Raw genomic sequence first — 24,345 nt, forward strand, 5'->3', positions numbered from 1 at the left:
TTTACAACTGGGGCCCAAACTGGAACCAGCGACCTGGAGGTGAATATCTCTGTATCCCATTCCAATTCCTCTGTGCCTCCTGTTTGCTCTTTAAAACAACCCAGCATCATTTCTTTTCAAAGCTTAGCTGGGAAACCTCCCCTAACTCTCACCCCTTCCCTCTAGAAGATGCCCCCATTTTCAGGTCACTGCCAAGCGAAGGTGGAGATCTGTGAACTTGGAGTGTTCTCCAGACCTTTCTTTCAAGGACATCTTGGACAATCTTACCAGGAAGGTTTGCATTTCTTATCAGGGTTACGAATGGGATAGGAAAGGCTCTGCACGATGTGCATATAAGGAGCAGCATCCCGGCGTTGCGCTGCATTTAGCACTCGCACTTTCCTTTCCCCACCAGTTTGGGTGTACAGGGACATCATGAAGTGGCTTCTGCTCCTCAGTCTGGTGGTGCTTTCTCAGTGCCAGGTGACAAAGTGAGTGCAGGGGGGAACAAGAAACATTGGGATTCTGAGCTCAGCTTTCTACAGAGCAATGTTCCCTTAGCAGCAGCAGAAGCTCCTACATCTCTCTCCTCAATACTTCATTCTTTAATAGGCAGTGTTAGGGGGCTTATTCCTTCACCCACTTACTTCCCTGGTCCTTCTCGCATGAACAGAGAGCAACAATACCCGAAGTCCAAAGGTGCAAACAATTCGATGTTTATTGGGGTGAACTTCCAGCAAGCATGATTCCAGTTTCCTTCCTTAGTATCCTCCTTCCCAGCTCTGACACCACAGAGCCTTACACCTGTGTCCCTGTTCCCATTCCTGCCCTTAGCCAAACATGATTCCAACTTCCTTACTCCCATTCCCTGTTCCCATTTCCCCCTTTAGCAAAACATGATTCCAACTTCCTTACTCCCATTCCCTGTTCCCATTTCCCCCTTTAGCAAAACATGATTCCAATTTTCTTACCCCCATTCCCTGTTCCCATCTCACACACCCACATGCCCACCCCCACCCACCCCCAGTCACTTCCTCATTGACTACAGATTATATAGTAAAACTTGAGTTCTGCTTAGCTATACCTTAACCAATCATTTTCCTGAAATTTAACTAACCAATCCTAACATATTGTAACATGATTATGTAACCAATTATATCCCACCACCTCAATTAGTTTACACCCAGCAAAATTAATTATACAGCAGACAGGAACAATCACAGAACCAGACAGAGATTATACAGACAAACAACAGCAAAGTGGGAACTATAATGACAAAACAATACAGAAGTGAGGATTTCACATCCCAGCTATTGATAAGTGAGTTCTTGCCAGACAGGATGCTATCAAACTAAGTTTCCTTTTACATTTTCTAGGCACTTCCCTTTCTCTGGAGGTGATAGGAATACAATCCTGTCCTGATAGTGCCTAACAGCCCAATAGCACCTTATTTCAATGTGACTAGTTTGGAATGTGAGGATGTGACTGTTCGCTTCCCAGCTTATGGCTGCCTCTGCTGCTTAGCCAAAGGCCTGAGCCTAAGCACAGGGCCACAAACTGTCACAGTAAGAGAAGGCCCTTACACTGGCAGACAGTGGTTTTGATTCTTTCTTTTATACCTCTATCACTAGCCAAGTGATAAGAATACACCTAAATTCTTAGAGTATAGGCCTTTACAGACAGGCCTGAATATCTATATCCTAACAGGCAGCAGGTGGGAACTACCCCTTGGCTGTATGGCATAGCAGAGGTATGAGGAAGGATGGGCTTATGGTTACAATACTGGAACAGGATTTGGAAAATCTAGGTTCATTTCCAGCTCTACCACAGACTCCCTGTGTGACCTAGTGACCGAGTCTCTCTGGGCCTCAGTTCTCTGGATAAAAATGAACATATGTCCTTTGTCCACCTTGTCTATTTCATCAGTAAGATCTATAGGACAGGGGGACTGTCTTATACAATGTATTAGTACAGCTCCCAGCATACTAGGCCCTCTCAGTGCTAGTTACACATGGGCCAGGAGTTTCCAAGCGTCCTACGGGAATTATATGCCCAACTCACACTGACTTTTAGTGCACTGGTCACCCAACTCACCTATACCCTGTGCTAATCCCAGCTATAAAAAGGGGTCTCCGTGCAATGTAAGAGCCGGACTGCACGGTATTCCCTGAACACAAGGTTTGTCTATTGTTTATTTCTTATTGAGCAGTCTCTCTCCCCACCCTTGTTGATTAGGGTCTCCCTGAAGAAGGGGAAATCCCTGAGGCAGAACCTTAAGGAACATGGCTTCCTGGAGAATTTCCTGAAGAAACACCCTTAACAGCTGGCCTCCAAGTATTTCCCCAGCCTGGCCAACGAGGATGCCAGCGAGCCCCAAACAAACTACATGGACATGAGTATGGCAGGAGAGCAGGTCTTGAAGCCTCCCTCTCCTCATCAAAGCTTCCCATTCCTCTGCCAACAGCTGATCTCTCTCTCTTCCAAAAAGTGCCCCAACCCACTCCCCTACCCATGTGCTTCCAAACAAGCACTTCCCTTGCTGCTGCCAAGAACCTTCCCCAGCCCCCATGCTGGGCCATCCAGCCCCCAGCTGTGATTGGATGGCATTAAGAAGAGCACTGGGAATAGAACTCCCAGATCTGCTGGCTCTCTGCTTCCAATACACTGAGATTGATGGAAACTGGGGATAAACAACTCTGTGCATCAGATGCCAGCAGGTCCTAGGAGCCATGCTGGGCAAAGTGATGGCTGAGAAACAGCAGCTCAGGCTGAGCCTTTAGCAAGGCCACCGTAGCCCAGATCCTCAACTGCTATAAATCAGCTGGTGGAACTATGCCGGTTTACACCAGCTGAGGATCTAGCTCTTGGATGGCAATGGTTCCCTCTCTTCAGAATCATAGAATATCAAGGTTGGAAGGGACCTCAGGAGGTCATCTAGTCCAACCCCCTGCTCAAAGTAGGACCAATCCCCAATTTTTGCCCCAGACCCCTAAATGGCCCCATCAAGGATTGAACTCACAACCCTGGGTTTAGCACGCCAATGCTCAAACCACTGAGCTATCCCTCCGCAAAGTAGGCTGTTTGTTACCATGTCAGCTGATTGATGAGCTGCCAGCCCCAACCCAAGCACTAGCCTTTAACCTATCAGTCACCCATCCAGCTACAGACCAAGCCTTGCATTGCTTAGCTGCATGAAATCAGAGGCAATCACCTCCTGCACAGATACATCGTTCTTTGCCTTGCTTTGGCAGATCGAGTACTTTGGAACCATTTCCATCAGCATCCCAGCCCAGGATTTCTCTGTCCTCTTCGACACCGGCTCCTCCAACCTCTGGGTGCCCTCTGTGTACTGCTCCAGCCCAGCCTGCAGTAAGTTACCTGCAACACCTCTTGCCTTGACACGCCATCTGGGTGGTTTGATTGAAATCAGAGAGATTTAAATCAGCAATGAGGAAACCTTGACTGAAATCACGGATTTTAATCTTGCTTTGCATTTGTACTTTTTAGTTATTTTCCTGCAGGAAGTTGTTTTTTGTTGGTAACCATTAAAACACCTTGATTTGCAACTAATTATAGCTTTTACCCTAAAATTGATACTTCCCTCTTTCTAATCAGGAAGAGAAATAAATCTGTATATATTGAGTGTAACCACTTATAGACCTTAACATACATTTATTTGTACATTTTTTAATTATGAGAAAATGGTGAAGGATGCATTTTTCATTTTGCTAGCTGACTAATCTTGTTACTTGAAGTATGTGTTCACCTTTACATGGTAATTGGAATTTGATTAAAAATGAAAAAAAAAAGCTTTTAAAAATTATTAGTAAAATAAAACGACCTTAAATGTGCTGGATAGCTAAGAAAAAAGTTTATTAAAACAATCTGCATTTAAAATTAACAGTGTATTAAATAAAGGAAGTGTTGTCAATAAGGCCATTGTGGAGAAACTAAATGAATTCTTTGCATCAGTCTTCACAGCTGAGGATGTGAGGGTGATTCCCAGACCTGAGCCATTCTTTTTAGGTGACAGATCTGAGAAACTGTCCCAGATTGAGGTATCATTAGAGGAGGTTTTAGAACAAATTGATAAATTAAACAGCAATAAGTCACCAGGACCAGACGGTATTCACCCAAGACTTCTGAAGGAGCTCAAATGTGAAATGCAGAACTAATAACTGTAGTCTATAACCTATCATTTAAATCAGCTTCTGTACCAGAGGACACGAGGATAGCTAATGTGACACCAATTTTTAAAAAGGGCTCCAGAGGTGATCCTGGCAATTACAGACCTATAAGCCTGACTTCAGTACTGGGCAAACTGGTTGAAATGATAATAAAGAACAATATTGTCAGACATAGATGTACATAATTAATGAGGAAGAGTCAACATGGTATTAGTAAAGGGCAACCATGCCTCACCAATCTACTAGAATTCTTTGAGGGGGTCAACAAGCATGGGATCCAGTGGATATAGTGCACTTAGATTTTCAGAAAGCCTTTGACAAGGTTCCTCAGCAAAGGCTCTTACGCAAAGGAAGCTGCCACGGGATAAAAGGGAAGGTACTCTCATGAATTGGTAACTGGTTAAAAGATAGGAAACAAAGGGTAGGTAAAGGGCAACCATGCCTCACCAATCTACTAGAATTCTTTGAGGGGGTCAACAAGCATGGGATCCAGTGGATATAGTGCACTTAGATTTTCAGAAAGCCTTTGACAAGGTTCCTCAGCAAAGGCTCTTACGCAAAGGAAGCTGCCACGGGATAAAAGGGAAGGTACTCTCATGAATTGGTAACTGGTTAAAAGATAGGAAACAAAGGGTAGGTATAAACAGTCAGTTTTCAGAATGGAGAGAGGTAAAAAGTGGTGTCCCCCAGGGGTCTGTTCTGGGACCAGTCCTATTCAACATATTCAGAAATGATCTGGAAAAAGGGGTGAACAGTGAGGTAGCAAAATTTGCAGATGATACAAAACTACTAAAGATAGTTAAGACCCAGGCAGACTGTGAAAGGATCTCTTAAAACTGGGTGACTGGGCAACAAAATGGCAGATGAAATTTAATGTTGATAAATGCAAAGTAATGGCACATTGGAAAGCATGATGCCAACTATACATATAAAATGATGGGGTCTAAATTAGCTGTTACCACTCAAGAAAGAGATCTTGGAGTCATTGTGGATAGTTCTCTGAAAACATCCACTCAATGTGCAGTGGCAGTCAAAAAAGTGACCAGAATGCTGGGAATAATTAAGAAAGGGATAGATAATAGGACAGAAAATATCACGTTGCCGCTATATAAATCCATGGTACGCCCACATCTTGAATACTGTGTGCAGATGTGGTTGCCCCATCTCAAAAAAAGATATATTGGAATTGCAAAAGGTTCAGAAAAGGGCAACAAAAATGATCAGGGGTATGGAACAGCTTCCGTATGAGGAGAGATTAATAAGACTGGGACTTTTCAGCTTGGAAAAGAGACAGCTATGGGGAGATATGATTGAGGTCTATAAAATCATGACTGGTGTAGAGAAAGGAGATAAGAGAGTGTTGTTTACTACTTCTCATAACACAAGAACTAGGGGTCACCAAATGGAATTAATAGGCAGCAGGTTTAAAACAAATAAAAGGAAGTATTTCTTCACACAATGTACAGTGAACCTGTGGAACTCCTTGCCAGAGGATGTTCTGAAGACCAAGACCATAACAGGGTTCAAAAAAGAACTAGATAAATTCATGGAGGATAGGTCCATCAATAGCTATAAGCCAGGATGGGCAGGAATGGTGTCTCTAGCCTCTGTTGGCCAGAAGCTGGGAATGAGTGACAGAGGATGGATCATTTGATGATTACCTGTTCTGTTCATTCCCTCTGGGGCACCTGGCACTGGCCACTGTCGGAATACAGGATACTGGGCTAGATGGACACTTGGTCTGACCCAGTAGGGCCATTCTTATGTTCTTATGTGTAGTCAGTGAATTGAACTGATTGTTTCTGGTCACCATGTCCTTCCAAGATTTTGGATTTCATCCTCTCACACTTACTTTTTAGTGGGAAAGGAAAACAAGCTATCTTGCTTTTACAACTCCCAGTCAATTTCTTAAGTTAAAATGAACTAGTCAGTGAACTGAACTAGCTGTATGAACTGACATGAAGAAAATATTCTCTCTGCACCTGCGGAAGAGGCTACTGCTGTGAAAAGCTGGTTTAGCACTTCAACCAAGTCTAGTTCCAGCTGCTGAGCCAGTGTAATCCACCAGTTCAGTGGTCTATCTTTAAAACTTCAGCAACAAATATGCACTACTTAACAGTAATTTTTTATTTAATTTAACTGATTTTAATAGATTTTAGTAAGTTTAGATTTGCACATATGTTGTCATAATTTAAACTTTAATTTTAAAGTATTATTTTTAAAAGAAAAATGTATTTACATTGTTTAAAATCAAATTTTTTTAAAATTAAAAAAATCATAAGTTTCCAGCTACCGTGGAAGCCAGATATGAATAGGTTTCCTTCCATTGTCTGTGGATTGTCCAATTGTACAGTGTCAGAGGAGGGGAATGGTTTCTAGGAAGCTCAGGAGCTAGATTCACAACGGGACCTAGGCGTTGCAATGCTGAGCACTGCAGTGCATAAGCACCCTCCCCCCACCAAAGAATTCACAGCCTCACTAGTCTCCCATACAACACATGGGGAGAGTTACAAGAGTCGGTCTGTGACCATTTGACTCTTCTGTACTTGCAGAAGACCACAATCGCTTCAACCCATCAGACTCCTCCACCTACGAGGCCACCAGCGAGGACGTCTCCATCCAGTATGGAACCGGAATCCTGGGCTACGACACCATCCAGGTAAATCACAAGAAAGGATCAAAGCCCCTAGAGCAGAGAAGGGAAATGATTAGGAATTCGAAGGAAGGTTGCATCTGCAAAGCTAAAGCAGGAACTCCACTGGCTGTGAACTGGGAGACAGGAATAGAGAAAGGGAAGAGAAGAGACAACAAAGCCAATCATGGGGGAGAGAGCACAATTCACGGCATGGTAGCCTCTGAGAACTTGCACGCTGTAAAGACTCTCTGGCAGACTTGGCAGCTTCTCCCAGGGTGTAGGGTGTGTCTGATTGTCCCCATCCCTCTTCTAAGGTTGGAGGCATTGTGGACACCAATCAGATCTTTGGCCTGAGCGAGACCAAGCCCAGCTCCTTCCTCTACTACTTCCCCTTTGATGGGATCCTGGGTCTGGCCTTCCCCAGCAGCTCCTCCTCTGGAGCCACCCCCGTCTTTGACAACATGATGAACGAGGGTTTGGTGTCCTAGTACCTCTTCTCCGTCTACCTGAGCTCGTAAATCAGGGCTGGAAACAGCCCATCTGCTGCAGTGAGATTCAGCACCTCTCACATTCAGTGAGCCCTGCAATGTTTGCATCAGAATTCCCAAAACACAGCGATCTCGGGTGGAACAAGGCAGCCATTCCATGCTGGTGATGTACATTTTGGGAGCAGAAGTGAACACTAGTGCCTCTAACGATTATATTAAAGCATCAGGGCCCTCTCTACACCCACTGACTCCTGGGGGGGAAGTGCCCCACGTCACCCACATGACTCCCTGGCTCATCACCTTCTAGCACCAGACTGCTCAGTACTGACTCAGAGGGAACAGCAGCACCTGCCACCACTGCCTCAAACACCTGGGCCTTTCCTTGAAGGTCTCTCATCCAATCTTAGGGCAGGTCCAGCCCTGCTTAGCTTTTGAGACCTGGCAAGAGACAGTTATCAAAGTAGGGGTAGAGGTGCCCCGCCCAGACAACTGTCATGTCCTTTCTCCGCTACTAAACACTGATGTGCCCAGCTCTGACTGTATCCCAGCACTGCCCAGCTGTGGCTTTCTCTAATAGGGAAGGGTTCAAAAAGGAACTCGATAAGTTCATGGAGGATAGGTCCATCAATGGCTATTAGCCAGGATGGGCAGGGATGGTATCCCTAGCCTCTGTTTGCCAGAAACTGGGAATGGCAACAGTGGATGGATGACTTGTTGATTCAGTTCTGTTCATTCCCCCTGGGGAACCTGGCATTGGCTACTGTCAGAAGACAGGATACTGGGCTAGATGGACCTTTGTAATGACCCAGTATGGCCATTATTATGTTCAGACAGAGCGTTTGCTATTGACTTGCCAGCCAGCCATTCATGCATCTGCTTTGACTCTCCCCTCTCCCTTCTCTAGGGACAACCAGAACGGGAGGTTTGTGATGTTCGGCGGCATCGACTCATCTTACTACTCTGGGAACCTCAACTAGATCCCTCTCTCTGCTGACACTTACTGGCAAACCACCATGGACAGGTATCTCCTACCCCTTGGTCCTTCCCCTTCATCGGCCACCTTGAGGAGACAGGCAAAAGAAGATGCATGTGGGAGCCTGGGGAAGCTCAAATTACAGAGTCTAGACAAGACAAGAGACAAGGGAGTCAGAATCACGCCTTCCTTGGAGCTATAGGAAAGGGGCTCACCAGTGAGAAGGTTAGATCAGTGGTTCTCCACCTCGTCCACACCAGGAACCCTCATCTGACCCGCTCTGCTTAGCAATAAAGTACAGGGCAGGGTGGGCACAACCCCTTGACCTCTGTTTGTGACCCCCAGGCTAGATCGGTCACAGTCCCAGAAGGTTGTAGGACGATGAGCGATGGGCAATAGCCAAGAAGGTTGAGGCTGAAACATCAGGGGAAAGTTCTTGGCAGTTGGGGCAAGGGAGGTGGGTGGGCGGGGTGAGAGGCAGCTCCACCCTGCAGGCCTCTCGCTGCTGGCTCATGGGCTGAGTGGGAATGAAATCGGGAGCGTTACTGGGAACGTTCCCCCGACTCTCTCTCTTGCAGCGTCACCATGAACGGAGAGACCATCGCTTGCTCTGGTGGCTGCCAGGCTATCATTGACACTGGTACTTCTCTGCTGGCTGGGCCCCCTTCTGGCATCTCCAACATCAACTCCTACATCGGCACCAGCGATGGCACGGTAAGGGCAGGGAGAGGGAGAGATGCTTCTAGAGGTGTCTGCTACACACGGATGTGATGCTCCATCTCTCTCATTGGAGAACCTAGTGCCCGAGACGTGTCTAACCTTTCCTCTGTGTGTTGCCTCCCTCCCTGCAGATCAGCTGCAGTGCCATGAGCAGCCTGCCCAACATCGTCTTCACCATCAACAGGCAGCGAGTTCCCTCTGCCCGTCAGTGCCTACATCACTGATGTGAGTGTCCCGCTGAGAAAGCCGCTTCGGGGCCTCTTAGCCAGGGCTTGTGCCTTAGGCCATTGCACTGAACATGCTGGCAATTGCCCCCTGCACAGCCGGCATGGGCCTGCAGGAGCATCACTGAGATGCAGCTCAGAGTCTGTCCCCAGTATGAGAGTGGGGAGGCAGAGAGCTCTTCCCACAAACGGATCCAGGGGGAGGGACGGTCAAGATCAAGGCAGGCCCACTGTGAAAGTGACACACCGCAAGAGCAGCGAGGCAGCCTGTAGAGCTGGCCACCGTAGGAGATCACCAGGGCCGGGGCCTTATGGGGCTAGGAGAGAATTAAATGAGCAGCTACCCAAGCTGGGAGGCTAGATCAAGAGAGATCACTGCCTCGTGCTCCAGGGCATGGGCATCAGGAAGGAGTTTTCCTTCCCCATGATAAAGGTTTGCTTCCCTCTGGGGAGGAACAGCTAAACTGCTTTAACAGCACACAGCAACACCAGCTGGTAGGTGGGACAAGCAGTGGGGAAGCCCAAATCCACTTATAATCACAGCAGGATTTCTGGTGGCAGAATGTAATCGCTCCCTTTGGAATCTGGCCAGGAGTCTGGAGAGAGTGCGCTTTGCCTCCTCAAGGGATGAAAAGAAGTGATCAGGGCCTTGCTTTTCTTCCCACTTCACAGGCTGCACCCCTTAGCCTCAGGCTGAAGCACTGGGACTGTACTGAGGCCCAGATCCACAAAGGTACCTCAATGGGAGTTATGCCCCTAAATACCTGTGAGCATCCAGGCCTCACTCACCAACCCCACTGCTTGCATCCCCAAGCTGTCCCTTAAAGTCTCCAAGCCAAGGCCTGACCCAGGCTAACGCTCCTTAGCTTGGGAGCAGTGGTGAGATCCCATCCCAAGATGGTGCAGGTGCAGGCATGTGCACTCCCTGCAGGATAATAACTCAAGGGGTCATTGAAGTTCCAGCCCAATAACCCATGTCCCATTTTACCCTGGTGCAGAACTCAGGCTCTTGATCTTTGAAGGCATCGACCTCCCCACCACCTCTGGAGACCTCTGGATCCTCGGAGATGTCTTCATCCGCCAGTACTACGTTGTCTTCGACAGGGCCAACAACTAGGTGGGCCTGGCCCCCATGGCATGAACACAGCACCATCCCCGGGACACTGCCATGGAACCCTGACCCCGGAGAGTATCTGTTTCTCCAGAGCCCCAACAATGTGAGTCAGTCTAGTGACCCTTATTGCTGTTGGGACCTTAATGGACACACACTATTCCCCACCCCAAACTCACCCTCTCGTCTCTAATCATACCAACAGTAGAATAAAGGACTATAAGAGCACTGTAGTGAATTGTTTCTCTCTGATGGGCAGGTAGACCCACATTCCACTGATGAGGAGGCAGGAAGGGAACATTCTCATATCTTCTGCTGTGGCCCCCAATCTCAATCTGCAGCCTCCTGATATGCCAGCCCTGAGCTCCCTCCACATGCAGCTCTCCCAATGTCCCCTTACCCTGGCCTTCAGCTCCCACACTGCAATTCCATTCTTGTCCCACCCCACTATGCTAATGCCCCTCACTCCTGACCTGTTTGTTTTGTTACTTCCAACAGTATCTCATGAGATGGGCTTGGGGGCTGTCCATAAATTACATAACACAGCCATTTGGGGGTAAGGGCTGTGACAGGTACTACTGGAACTGGGGACCACTGAATCCTTTGACTCACCAGCCTGGGTTCCCTCTCACACTGTGCTGTGACAAGCTGCAGACCTGCTCCCAGTCCTACACTTCCACCAGCATTCACACAGGCGGGGACACACCCAGCTGCAGTTACATGCGGGCTCTCTGACCCGCCACTACATGAACCAACAGCTAGGATTTGCTGTGGGGCCAGGAGATGACCCAGTCCTTAGGCCAGCACAGAGGAAAGCCAGGGCCAGCATGAGGGCTGGGTCTATGAGGGGGCGGGGTCACATTCCGAGGTGTTGTTAGAGATGGGGCCAGAGCTAGGAGAGAGCAGGGACAGATTTCACTTCACTGGAGAAACTCAGGAATAGCCAGACTGGGTCAGAGGTGAGGTCCATTTGCCCAGTGTCCTGTCTTCTGGCACCAGCTGCTTGGAAGGAAACCCCAGAATGAAGAATTAGGGAATAACTACCCATGGCCTAAAGCAGGGGCAGCCAGAGTCCCATTTCCCAGCCACCAAGCAAGGGGCAAGGAGCGGCTAAAGCAAGGCACCCAGAGAAGGGCCACAGCCCAGGGATCTCACAAACCACAACCATCAATGTAACTCGCCTGGTCCAAGGACCTTCACCCAGCTCTGCACAGAAGAGTTTTCTAAGCACATGGCTTGGCAGAGAAGCCAGTTTGGGAAGGTGCAACATGGTTTAGACCAGAACTGGTTCCACTCACTAACAGGAAGAGACCTTGGGAAAAGACCATTGTGCATCTTTCCGGGCAAGTCTGTTCAGCCCCTTTCGAAAGAGTCATTGTCTCTGTGTTGTCCCCAGACATGTAAACTCAAGGAAATTGGCCAGTACTCAGATACAACAAACAAGGCTGGAGGGAGAGAGCGGGGGTTAAGGCTGAGTCCTTACGACAGTGACACAGAGGAAGGGGAAGGGTCTGGCTCCCAGCTGTTCTAACAGGGCAGGGCTCACAGGGAATAGTAACATTAGGTTCAAACGCTGACGGCCTATTTTGGTTTATGAGGCCTTCTATGCTTAGAGGAGTGAATACAAACTGCAGCGTAAGAAAGACAATCCTCTGGCTTCTCCGACTCTGGCCTATGGCGAAGGCATTGGATTGAGACCTAGCTTCAATCCCAGTCTGTGCTACAGACCTTGGGCAAGTCACTTTCCCTCTTTGTGCCTCAGTTCCCCACCTGTACAATGGGGATAATGATCCTCTCTTTGTCTGTTCAGCTTGGAAGCTCTCCAGTGCAGGGCCTGTCTAGCACCTAGCAAAATGGGATCTTGACTATGGCCTCTGGCACTACTCCCGTCCATGCAGAGCATTCCCCACTAGATGGCAGGAAGCAGCCAAATCTCCCTCCCAGACCAGGGAGGCCAGCATACCAGCCACAGCCCGCCACCCACACCAAGAAAAGGGGTAAATCAGGAAGCTGCCAGAGCTACCAGGACACCTAACAAGAGCTAGCCAGGAGCATGGCACTTCCTAAAGTTTGTTCCATGCTGTAGCCTTGTCAGGTTGCAGGCCTGATAATCATAATATTTGCTGCTGTTTCTGTAGATGAGCCCCTGCATATTCATCAGATATTTAGATCAGGGCACTGAGTCACTGGAATAGAATCTCCATGATTTCTAGACCTTCAGCCTGAACAGGGCCACCTGTGGGAGGTGATATGGTACACACAGCATCACCCAGACAGGGAGCTGAAGGGAAGGGGCATCAGGGATAGATTCCTTATTCTGAATTGAAGGTCCCAGGACAGAGAAGACCTCTATCCCCAGGTCCAATAATCTGTTCCAGCCCTGACCTGGAAGGGTTACCTCAAAAGCTAGGAGAAAAGAGAGGATTGGATCTCTGGTTTGTCTAATGAGATAAAGGGGCACAATTAGTGCCCCTTATGATTAATTTGTCTGACAATGTGGGCCCCTGTCCCACCAGGGTCTGGGCGTGAGACCTCTCCCCTCCCCACTCATCTGACATGGAGTCACCAAAACATCCATCCCTTCACTTGGTCCCAGACTGTACCCAGGAGACTAGAGCTGGAAGCCTATGCTAATCCCAATAAAAAGCCCTGGTTGGTGGGCCAAGGAACGTGGCGTACAAGACCATGGCAGCAAAAGCAGGAGGTTATCATGTCACTCTCTCACTGCTGGGGCCCTGCATTCAAATCCCATGCTATACCACAAACCACACTGAGTTGGGGTTGGGTCATCACAGAGCTGCCATCCTCCACTTATACCACTAGTAGAATTCATTGTAGAGTGCAACACTATTGGTTATGATCAGCCACCTTTGGTCAGAAGAGGTTACCGTATGGAACTGGAAGGGGAGCTGCAGGTCAGGAATGAGGAGCAAATGTGTGTGTGTCAGGCCCAAGGGCTGGAATAGCAGGGGGGCCTGTGAGTCAAGCTGAAGGGGCATCAGCAGAGCTGCTTGGAGACCCAGGACAGGAATAGCAGGGGGTTCTGTGGGGCAGGAGTCCCCGTGTATCCTGTGTGCTTGCATTGCCTTCTGGGTGGGACTCTTCATGCCAGCAGACTTGCTGGAGGCAGGCAGAGTGACTACGCTGGATAGGCCGGAATCACCCTGAAATTGGGCGTGGTGGCCACTAGGCATGTGCATTAGCTGTTTGAAGGTACTTGGGAGATTTCCATTGTGGGCATGCAGCCTGGCCACCCAGAATCCCTCTCTGAGAGTGGAACCAATGGAAACGCAAGGGGAGGAGTTCAGCCACAGGAAGAATGGGAGCCAGACTGGAGGACTCAGTGGTGGAGCGGCACAAGCACTAGAAGGGTACACTGTCAGGATGGCGTTGCAGGAATTAAACCCATCCCACTCCCCCAAGCGGAGAAGAGGCAGAGGAGAAGGGCTGCAGGCTGTGCACATGGCAGAGGCTCACAGGGAGCTTGAAGAGACTGTGGGACACTAGCGCTTGTTTCCCAGGCTCTAAGGAGACAGCCAGTGGTGTAGTGGAGCCGGAATGTGCTGGAACACCATTTCCGTACTATCCACCCTCCACAGCACACCCCTTTGACCCTCCTCACCCCTCAGCCCCTAGGTTAGGGCTCCATTCAGCCCCCTGCATGTGAGGGCAGGGGCAGAGAACAGCATGGGGGCAGGGGTAGAGAGCCAGGCCAGTGGGGATCTCTGGCATTCCAGTACCTTCCAGCTCCAGGACTACACTGCTGTCCATGGCCCACCCTACAAAGGGTCCGGACACCATTCCACAGAGACTGAGCAGGGTAAACCCTCCCCCACAAGAGCCATTCGGGAGCCTACATACGTGTGTGCCCATAATTATATTGCAGTAGCGTGCTGTGGTAGTAACAAAGAGTAAAACTTGGGGGAATCCCCTGAAGGGTTGGCTTTAACAGTTGCTCTTGACAATAGTCACGGTTGTTCAAGACTTAAGTAAACATATGCATTCACAGAGAAAGAGAGAGAGATTTAGGCCACGTCTACACTTAAAACAGTACAGTGGCACAGCTACAGTGCTGCAGTTACATCACCTGTAGCGCTTTGGGGGAGACACTACCTACGGCCGACGGGAGGGGTTCTCCTGTCACTGTCACAGTAGCTAGGTCGACAGGAGAATTCTTCTGCCCACCTAGCACTGTCTAAATAGAACTTAGGTCGGCTTAACTACATTGCTCAGGGGTGTGGATTGAGCTGGGTCGATCTAATTTTCTAGTGTAGACCAGTGCTTAGTAAGCATTTGCTTTTAGAGACTGTCCCACTGTCCCAGCAGAGATTTAATTCTATGTAAAATAAAGCTCAATCCAAGTCTTGAGAAGACTAAACTCTGAACATTAAGCCGGGGTACAGAAACATGGGAAAGTCCCACCAGACCTTACCTGAGCATGTTCTCTTCCCAAAACCAGCTACACCTCAATTGTCTCTGTGGCATCAGAGATCTCAAACCAAACCTCCCTTCTTAAAATTGGATTTCCATTTTGCCACTTTGTTGAAAGATCTGGTCCGACCAATGGTCCATCGAACCCAGGGGGTCTCAAACACGCGGCCTGCAGAGTTATTTCCTGGGGCCTAGGCACTGACTCCACCAGCAGCCCAGCTGTTTGGCAGCACTTAGAACTTTCCAGGAGGGAGGGGGGAGGAGCAGGGACGTGGCATGCTCAGGGGAGGAGGCAGAGAAGAGGCAGGCCCCGGCCCCACCTCAGCAGAAGAGGAGAATAGCCACACCATGCCTGCAAGTCAGTCTCAGTTCTCTGCGAAGGGCAAAGGTACAATCCCTGGCTGTGGCTCCACCTCTGTGGCCACACAGCATGTCCCCTTGAGCCACCAAGGTCACCTGAAACCAGGCTGGCTGGAAAGCTCTGTGCAGTGCACGAGTGTTTACTCCACAATACCCCAGCCAGCAAAGCTCTGTCTTTCATAACACTTTCATAATTGCTTCCCCAAAGGGAGAGTGGGTGCCAGGCAGTTGGTGAGATAAATATTGGGGGACTGTGATCACTTTGGGGAGGCTGAGAGCTGTTGTTTAAGCACCAGGTCTGAGTTTTTAAAAAAAAAAAAAAAATTGGTGGAATCTATGGACTTTATGAAACACTAGTTTGGGGAAGAGGGGAAGGCTATCGCTCAGGAAACTCTTTCTCGAGTGACCACAGATTTGGCTTACTATGTCTACTCCAAGTCACAGTAAATTTCAAGACAATCTGAGTAAGTATGCGAATGTTAGAACTCTTGGAATAGTCAGCCTAGAAACAGAAATGTCATCTTAACCTAAACCATGCACTGTAAATACCCATTTGGGGGAAGGCAAAGTGCCCGGAATGGCAGCCTCTGGCATAATGCAGACTTGTAAGGTCCCTGGAGTAGGACTGGTCAGCTTTTCCCAGGTGCAGCATGTACAGATATGTTTGTGGAAGAATATCATTTAGAGACGCTCCATCATAAGGGACAGTATTATGAATATAGAAATTTAAAGATGTACCCTGGAAGATGGGGTGGAGAACACTGTGTCGCTATGTACAGCAGTTCACGACAGAAGTTCCCTAGTTTGTTTTATTAAGTTTTATTCCTTTCTCATTCACTGCTTTGATGTTTAATGAACCCCAAGATCGTTCCATGGTATCAGAAGTATTGAGTGAGAAGGAGATAGCAGTCATTTCAAAGTCAATTCCTGTGTTTAAAACTGAAAGCAGAGGCAACGGGAGCATGTGGAGGAGCAAACAGAGAACAAAGGCTTTTGTATGTATTTGTTGAGCACCATAGTAGCTTGACCAGCTTAAAGAGGAGGGGGGAAAGCCAAAAATGGATGTGTTGCAACCTCCATCCAGTCTGCAACTGTCAGGCAATGTTGCAGAGAACTGAGAAAAAAATTCAGATAGAGATTTGAATTGTATTTAGTAGCGATGGGGCAGAGGAGAAAATGATAAAGTGAATTTATCAATGTTTTTGCATGTTGTTGTGGAGGAAGCATTGGATATTTATAACAACTTTAAGTTTGAAGAAGGTGAAAGCATGAAGTTAAGTAAAATACAGTAACTCCTCACTTAAAGTCATCCCTTGTTTCATTGTTAGGTTGCTGATCAATTAGGGAACATGCTCATTTAAAGTTGTGCAATGCTCCCTTGTAACATCATTTGGCAGCTGCCTGCTTTGTCCACTGCTTGCAGGAAGAGCAGCCTGTTGCAGCTAGCTGGTGAGGGCTTGGAACCAGGGTGGACTGGCAGCCCCCCATCAGCTCCCCACTCCTCTAACTTCCCTGTGCACCAGCTGCCCAGCAGGCTACCAATTCCCTGCAGTTCAGCTGTCCCTCCCCCCACTGCCATGTGCTGCTCCTGCCCTCTGCCTTGGAGCTGCTCCCCGAGACTCCTGCTTGCTGTGCGGGGCAGGGGCAGGGGAGGAAAAAGGGAGCTAATGTCAGGGTGTCCCCCTCCCCCCTGCTCCTGCACCCCTCTTACCCCATCTTCCATAGAGCAGGGGAACACATGACAGGGCTCAGAACGGAAGGAGCTTGCAAGCTGATCTAATTAACAAGGCAGTGTACTTAAGAGTAGGGTCAGCTACTTAACGGGACAATGCACATCTCTCTCTCACACACAGGGTGTGTGTCTCTGTCTCTGTCTGCGATGCTATCTCCCCTCCCTCCATTCCTGCTGCCTTGTAGAGTGTAAGAGTTAACCCTTGAGGGCTCAGCCAATTGCTAGTTCATCATTTAGCAATAAGGCATTCCCTGGGAAATATCCCACCCTCTGACTCCTCCACCTCAACCAAGCTTCACAATCTTCATTGCTGTGTACCAGTATTAAATTGTTTGTTTAAAACTTACACTGTGTGTGTATATACATAGATAATATAGTCTTTTGTCTGGTGAAAATAATTTCCCTGGAACCTAACCCCCTCATTTACGTTAATTCTTATGGGGAAATTGGATTCGCTTAACATCGTTTCTCTTAAAGTCGCATTTTTCAGGAACATAACTGCAGGGTTAAGGGAGGAGCAACTGTACTCACTAAATTTGAGGAACACTACATGCCAAAAAGGAATGAGACCTTTGAGAGACACAATTTTTTTACATGCCTGCAAAAAATCGATTATACCATAGAGCAATATGTCACGTAGTTAAGGAAACTCAGTAAAACCTGCAACTTTGGTGAGTTGACTGGTCAGAGATAGAATCATTTGTGGCATTAAAGACAATGTGTTAAGAGAGAGACTGCTCTGTGAAGGAGACTTAACTTTAGAACAAGTTCTCCAGATATGCAGGGCAGCAGAAACTGTGAAAACACAAGCCAGAGAGCTGAATCCACCAGAGGGAGCTATCTGAGTGCTAAGTACAAAAGCATATAGCCAGAATAAGTCAAATCAAAGAGTGGAACCACTCACTATGAAAACCAGTGCAAGGGGGAAGGCTGAGTACAGACAGTCATGGGGAAGGTGTTGATCACAGCATGGCCCCAAACACTGTGTTGTCTTTGGGAAACTGTCATAAATGTGGGGGAAATAATGATTTTGGAAAATGCTGCAGATCTCAAATGCAGAAAAGTCAAGAACAATGAGGAGTACAGTGGCACCTTAAAGACTAACAGATTTATTTGGGCATAAGCTTTCGTGGGTAAAACACCACTTCTTGAGATGCAAGACTAACACAGTTAGTGCACACAGACTAACACGGCTACCCCTCTGATACTAGAAAAGTCAAGCACATTCAGTTGAAGACAACCTGGTTGGGGAGTTTTTCATAGATGTACTGGAATCTAGAAAGCCTGATGAGAGGGACTGGATACTACTTGTGACAGTGAATGGAACAATTCTTCCACTGAAACTGGACACAGGAGCTCAGGTTAATATTCTGTCAGAACAAGATTATGAGAGACTGAAAATAAGACCAAACTGGGACCAACAAAAATAAGAGTAACTGATTATTCTGGAACAAACATACCAGTGAAGGGGAGGTGCGTTGCTAGCATCAACCATAAAAACACTGTGTGCAGGCTCCTGTTCACTGAAGTGCCAAAGAAGGTGACACCAATTTTAGGCCTGGCTGCGAGTGAAAAACTCAATCTGGTAAACCGGGTGTTCTCACTAAATGATCATACTGAACCTGGCTATGAGGCACTGTTTTGGGAATATCATGATCTGTTTCAAAGGTTGAGTTGCTTGCAGGGTGAACATATAATCCGGATAAACAAGCAGGTCACAGAATCACAGAATATCACGGTTGGAAGGGACCTCAGGAGGTCATCTAGTCCAACCCCCTGCTCAAAGCAGGACCAATCCCCAATTAAATCATCCCAGCCAGGGCTTTGTCAAGCCTGACCTTAAAATTCTACCACCTCCCTAGGTAATGCATTCCAGTGTTTCACCACCCTCCTAGTGAAGAAGTTTTTCCTAATATCCAACCTAAACCTCCCCCACTGCAACTTGAGACCATTACTCCTTGTCCTGTCCTCTTCTACCACTGAGAATAGTCTAGAACCATCCTCTCTGGAACCACCTCTCAGGTAGTTGAAAGCAGCTATCAAATCCCCTCTCATTCTTCTCTTCTGCAGACTAAACAATCCCAATTCCCTCAGCCTCTCCGCATAAGTCATGTGTTCCAGACCCCTAATAATTTTTGTTGCCCTTCGCTGGACTCTCTCCAATTTATCCACATCCTTCTTATAGTGCGGGGCCCAAAACTGGACACAGTACTCCAGATGAGGCCTCACCAATGTCAAATAGAGGGGAACGATCACGTCCCTCGATCTGCTCGCTATGCCCCTACTTATACATCCCAAAATGCCATTGGCCATCTTGGCAACAAGGGCACACTGCTGACTCATATCCAGCTTCTCGTCCACTGTCACCCCAGGTCCTTTTCCGCAGAACTGCTGCCTAGCCATTCGGTCCCTAGTCTGTAGCTGTGCATTGGGTTCTTCCGTCCTAAGTGCAGGACCCTGCACTTATCCTTATTGAACCTCATCAGATTTCTTTTGGCCCAACCCTCCAATTTGTCTAGGTCCCTCTGTATCCTATCCCTGCCCTCCAACGTATGAACCACTCCTTCCAGTTTAGTATCATCCGCAAATTTGCTGAGAGTGCAATCCACACCATCCTCTAGATCATTTATGAAGATATTGAACAAAACCGGCCCCAGGACCGACCCCTGGGCACTCCACTTGACACCGGCTGCCAACTAGACATGGAGCCATTGATCACTACCGTTGAGCCCGACAATCTAGCCAACTTTCTACCCACCTTATCGTGCATTCATGCAGACCGTACTTCTTTAACTTTCTGACAAGAATACTGTGGGAGACCGTGTCAAAAGCTTTGCTAAAGTCAAGAAACAATATATCCACTGCTTTTCCTTCATCCACAGAACCAGTAATCTCATCATAGAAGGCGACTAAATTAGTCAGGCATGACCTTCCCTTGGTGAATCCATGCTGACTGTTCCTGATCACTTTCCTCTCATGTAAGTGCTTCAGGATTGATTCCTTGAGGACCTGCTCCATGATTTTTCCAAGGACTGAGGTGAGGCTGACTGCCCTGTAGTTCCCAGGATCCTCCTTCTTCCCTTTTTTAAAGATTGGCACTACATTAGCCTTTTTCCAGTCATCTGGGACTTCCGCCGTTCGCCACGAGTTTTCAAAGATAATGGCCAATGGCTCTGCAATCACAGCCTCCAATTCCTTTAGCACTCTCGGATGCAACTTGTCCGGCCCCATGGATTTGTGCACGTCCAGCTTTTCTAAATAGTCCCTAACCACCTCTTTCTCCACAGAGGGCTGGCCATCTACTCCCCATGTTGTGATGCCCAGCGCAGCAGTCTGGGAGCTGTCCTTGTTAGTGAAGACAGAGGCAAAAAAATCATTGAGCACATTAGCTTTTTCCACATCCTCTGTCACTAGGTTGCCTCCCTCATTCAGTAAGGGGCCCACACTTTCCTTGGGCTTTCTTCTTGTTGTCAACATACCTGAAGAAACCCTTCTTGTTACTCTTGACATCTCTTGCTAGCTGCAGCTCCAGGTGCGATTTGGCCCTCCAGAATTCATTCCTACATGCCCGAGCAATATTTTTATACTCTTCCCTGGTCATATGTCCAACCTCCCACTTCTTGTGAGCTTCTTTTTTTATGTTTAAGATCCGCTAGGATTTCACCGTTAAGCCAAACTGGTCGCCTGCCATATTTACTATTCTTTTGACTCATCGGGATGGTTTGTCCCTATAACCTCAACAGGGATTCCTTGAAATTGAGGAATTGAGGTCCCTCCAGTTATCCATCCATTTCATAAACAAACTAGAGAAATACAACCTAGATGGAGCTACTATAAAGTGTGTCAAAACTGGTTGGAAAACCATTCCCAGAGAGTAGTTATCCATGGTTCACAGTCATGCTGGAAGGGTATAACAAGTGGGGATCAGTTCTGGGTCCGGTTCTGTTCAATATCTTCATTGATGATTTAGATAATGGCATCATAGAGAGTACACTTATAAAGTTTGCAGATGATACCAAGCTGGGAGGGGTTGCAAGTGCTTTGGAGGATAGGATTAAAATTCAAAATGATCTGGACAAACTTGAGAAATGGTCTGAAGGAAATAGGATGAAATTCAATAAGGACAAATGCAAAGTATTCCATTTAGGAAGGAAGAATCAGTTGCACACATACAAAATGGGAAATGACTGCCCAGGAAGGAGTACTGCGGAAAGGGATCTGGAGGTCATCGTCGACCAAAGCTAAACATGAGTCAACAGTGTAACACTGTTGCAAAAAAAGTGAACGCCATTCTGGGATGTATAAGTATGAGAAGTAATTCTTCTGCTCTACTCGGTGCTGATTCAGCCTCAACTGGAGTATTGTGTCCAGTTCTGGGCATCACATTTCAGGAAAGATGTGGACAAATTGGAGAAAGTCCAGAGAAGAGCAACAGAAATGTTTAAAGGTCTAGAAAACATGATCTATGAGGGAAGATTGAAAAAATTGGGTTTGTTTAGTCTGGAAAAGAGAAAACCGAGAGGGAACATGATAACAGTTTTCAACTACAGAAAAGGTTCTTAGAAGGAGGAGGGAGAAGAATTGTTCTTCTTAATCTCTGAGGATTGGACAAGAAGCAATGGGCTTAAATTGCAGCAAGGGAGGCTTATGTTGGACATGAGGAAAAACTTCCTAACTGTCAGGGTGGTTAAGCACTGGAATAAATTGCCGAGGGAGGTTGTGGAATCTCCATCATTGGAGATTTTTAAGAGCAGGTAGGCAAACATCAATTTTATAAATTCATTACATATATAGGATGAAAGATAAGATACGTTACCTTGACCTTCATTTCCATAACGTGCAATGTGATTTGCTAGAAATGGATCGAATTCTGCGACAACCTATCATGTAACCTATCACGGCTATCATAACCTATCACGGCTATCATGTAAGTGCCGTGGTGATCCAAATTTTTCAACCTTACCTCTAAATGCAAGTCCTCTGCTTGAAATTTCTTTACCACTGCTACAATCCTCTTCAACACATTTCTCCAATAAATAATGTCTTCTTCCATTTGAAATATTAAATTCGTTTCAATTCTTCCGGATATCTCACCTCTCCTCACCACTGTCAGTGCACACGCTTTATGTTCAGTTGAATTTTCATGTTCACATAGTCGAGCTGATATGTTTTTCCAGTCATGGTATCCATTCGTCGCCAGACTAGAGATCCCTCTGAATAATCGACATGAGGCCCAAAACACGGCTCCTTTGCTCTCCGAAAATACAAGATATTGCCGTAGCTTTACTTCACCGTTTAAAAGATGTCATTCAAACACATTTTTTGTTAGAACATGCATTTTATCAGTATATTGTCTTTTTGAGTTAGTAAAATCACTATCAATATTGTGTTTAATACCATGTGTTGATAAATACTCAATTGTAGCATCATTCAATATCCATTGGGGCGGGTCGTCACTTATGGTAGATATTTCAATGTCAGATTGAATTTCTGATTGACATGATTCACAAGTCTCTGCAGTATTGTCAAAGATATCCAGATCAACATGATTCCCGGTAGTCTCTGATATGCTAGTATTTGGAGCATTTTTTTCAACACTAACCACAGCCGGAATTTCTTCCTTAGTTTCAATATGTACTTTAATCACACCAATATTTTCACTTTTTACTTCACTACTACTTTCAAGTATTTTTTCTGTCTCACTGTCAGCACTAACTGATACAACAAAGGAATCCATTTTGCGCATTTTTGCTATCATTTCATTTTCCCTTTCTTTCTTTTGCATAGAATTTTTTTTGAACTGAGAACTGCTTAATTTCTTCCTTCTGGTCATATTGTTAATGCTTAGGATTGTCGTGAGCATGTTCTTTACTAAAAGGCGTCGCGCCGTCGTGGGTGGTTTCAATGCGCGCTGTGATTGATAGAATCGCGGCGCGCGGTGCTGATGTCACGATTACAAAAATGCTGCTATTAAAAATTTGCGGCCCTGCAAATTTGCCGCCCTAGGCCTAGGCCTTGTCGGCCTAGGTGATACTATGCCGCTGACAGGGAGGAATGTGTTTTAAGGGTTACAGAACTGACTTTTGTTGGGGACATTATTTCCAACAAAGGTGTACAACCTGATTAGATATAGATTTCAGTCTCTGAAATGATGCCACATCTGCAGTCAAAGAAAGATGTCCAACGGTTCCTGGGAATGGTTAATTATTTTGGAAAATTCATCCGTAATCTATCTACCAAAGCAGCGGCTTAGAGAACACTCCTAGAGAACAAAATTGAATGGTGTTGGGGTGCAGAACAGGAGGCATCATGGGAAGGTTTAAAACAACAACTGATAAAAGAGACAGTGTTGACATTCTATGCACCAGGAAGGCCTATTTAAATCTCAGCAGAAGCTTCACAGTCTGGGGTAGGTGCAGTGATTTTACGGAAGCATAAGGATTGTTGGCAACCAATGGCATATGCATCCAAATCACTGTCTGAGGCAGAAACCAGATATGCACAGATTGAGGAGGAGCTTTTAGGAATATTGTTGGCCTGTGACAGGCTCAATCAGTATATTTCTGGCCAGACAGTGGAAGTTGAAATGGACCACAAGCCCCTGATAGCGTTATTTAACAAACCGCTAAATGACTGTACCTTAAGGCTTCAAAGAATGATGATAAAGCTGTAAAAGCATGATGTGGTTGTGACCTACACACCCGGTAAATTCATGTTCACTGCAGATGCACTTTCCAGAATGGTGACTCCCACTACAAAACCAGAGCATAGGCGCCAACTTCCCCTCTTTCGCATGGGTGCTCGGCCCCCCCGCCCCACCCCCTGAAAGACCTGAGACTTGCTAACCTGCCTGGAGACAGGCTATTGAGGAAAGTGAATGGTAAAGATTCACTCCAGAGTGATGTGCTGGTAACCTCTCCTCTCTAGATTGTTGACACACTGGGTTTATGGGAACACGCTAGATGGGTTGAGAATTTAATGTGTGTATTATTAGATAGTTGTTAGCTGTTTATATATTCGTATACAAGAACTACTGGGTTTTTGTTGTCGTTTTTTAAGGGGGAAGATGTAGAGATATGTTTGTGGAAGATTGTCATTTAGAGAGGCTCCCCCATATGGGACAGTATTATAAACACAGGAATTTAGAGATGTGCCCTGGAAACTGGGGTGGAGAACACTGTGTCGCTGTGTACAGCAGTTCACCACAGAAGCTCCCTAGTTTGTTTTATCAAAGATTTTATACTTTCTCATTCACTTGTTTGTTATTTAATGAACCCCAATATTATTACATAGGATGCATCTGATTCTCCCCATCCCTCCCCCTAGGTCAGAGGCATTGTGGACACCAACCAGATCTTTGGTCTGAGCAAGACCGAACCCAGCTACTTAAGCTACTTGGCCCCCTACGATGGGATTTTGGGTCTGGCCTTCTCCAACGTCTCCTCCTCTGGAGCCACACCAGTCTTTGACAACATGATGAATGAGGATTTGGTGTCCCAGGACCT

General features: G+C 46.8%; 1 pseudogene; it reads left to right on the top strand.

Moving 5' to 3' along the window:
• The first annotated feature begins 414 nt into the window (after positions 1-414).
• On the top strand, positions 415-10,550 carry LOC125637904 (pepsin A-like; annotated as a pseudogene).
• Positions 10,551-24,345: the final 13,795 nt, after the last annotated feature.

Source organism: Caretta caretta, chromosome 6 (genome assembly GCF_965140235.1).
Source record: "Caretta caretta isolate rCarCar2 chromosome 6, rCarCar1.hap1, whole genome shotgun sequence".
Lineage (NCBI taxonomy): Eukaryota > Metazoa > Chordata > Testudines > Cheloniidae > Caretta > Caretta caretta.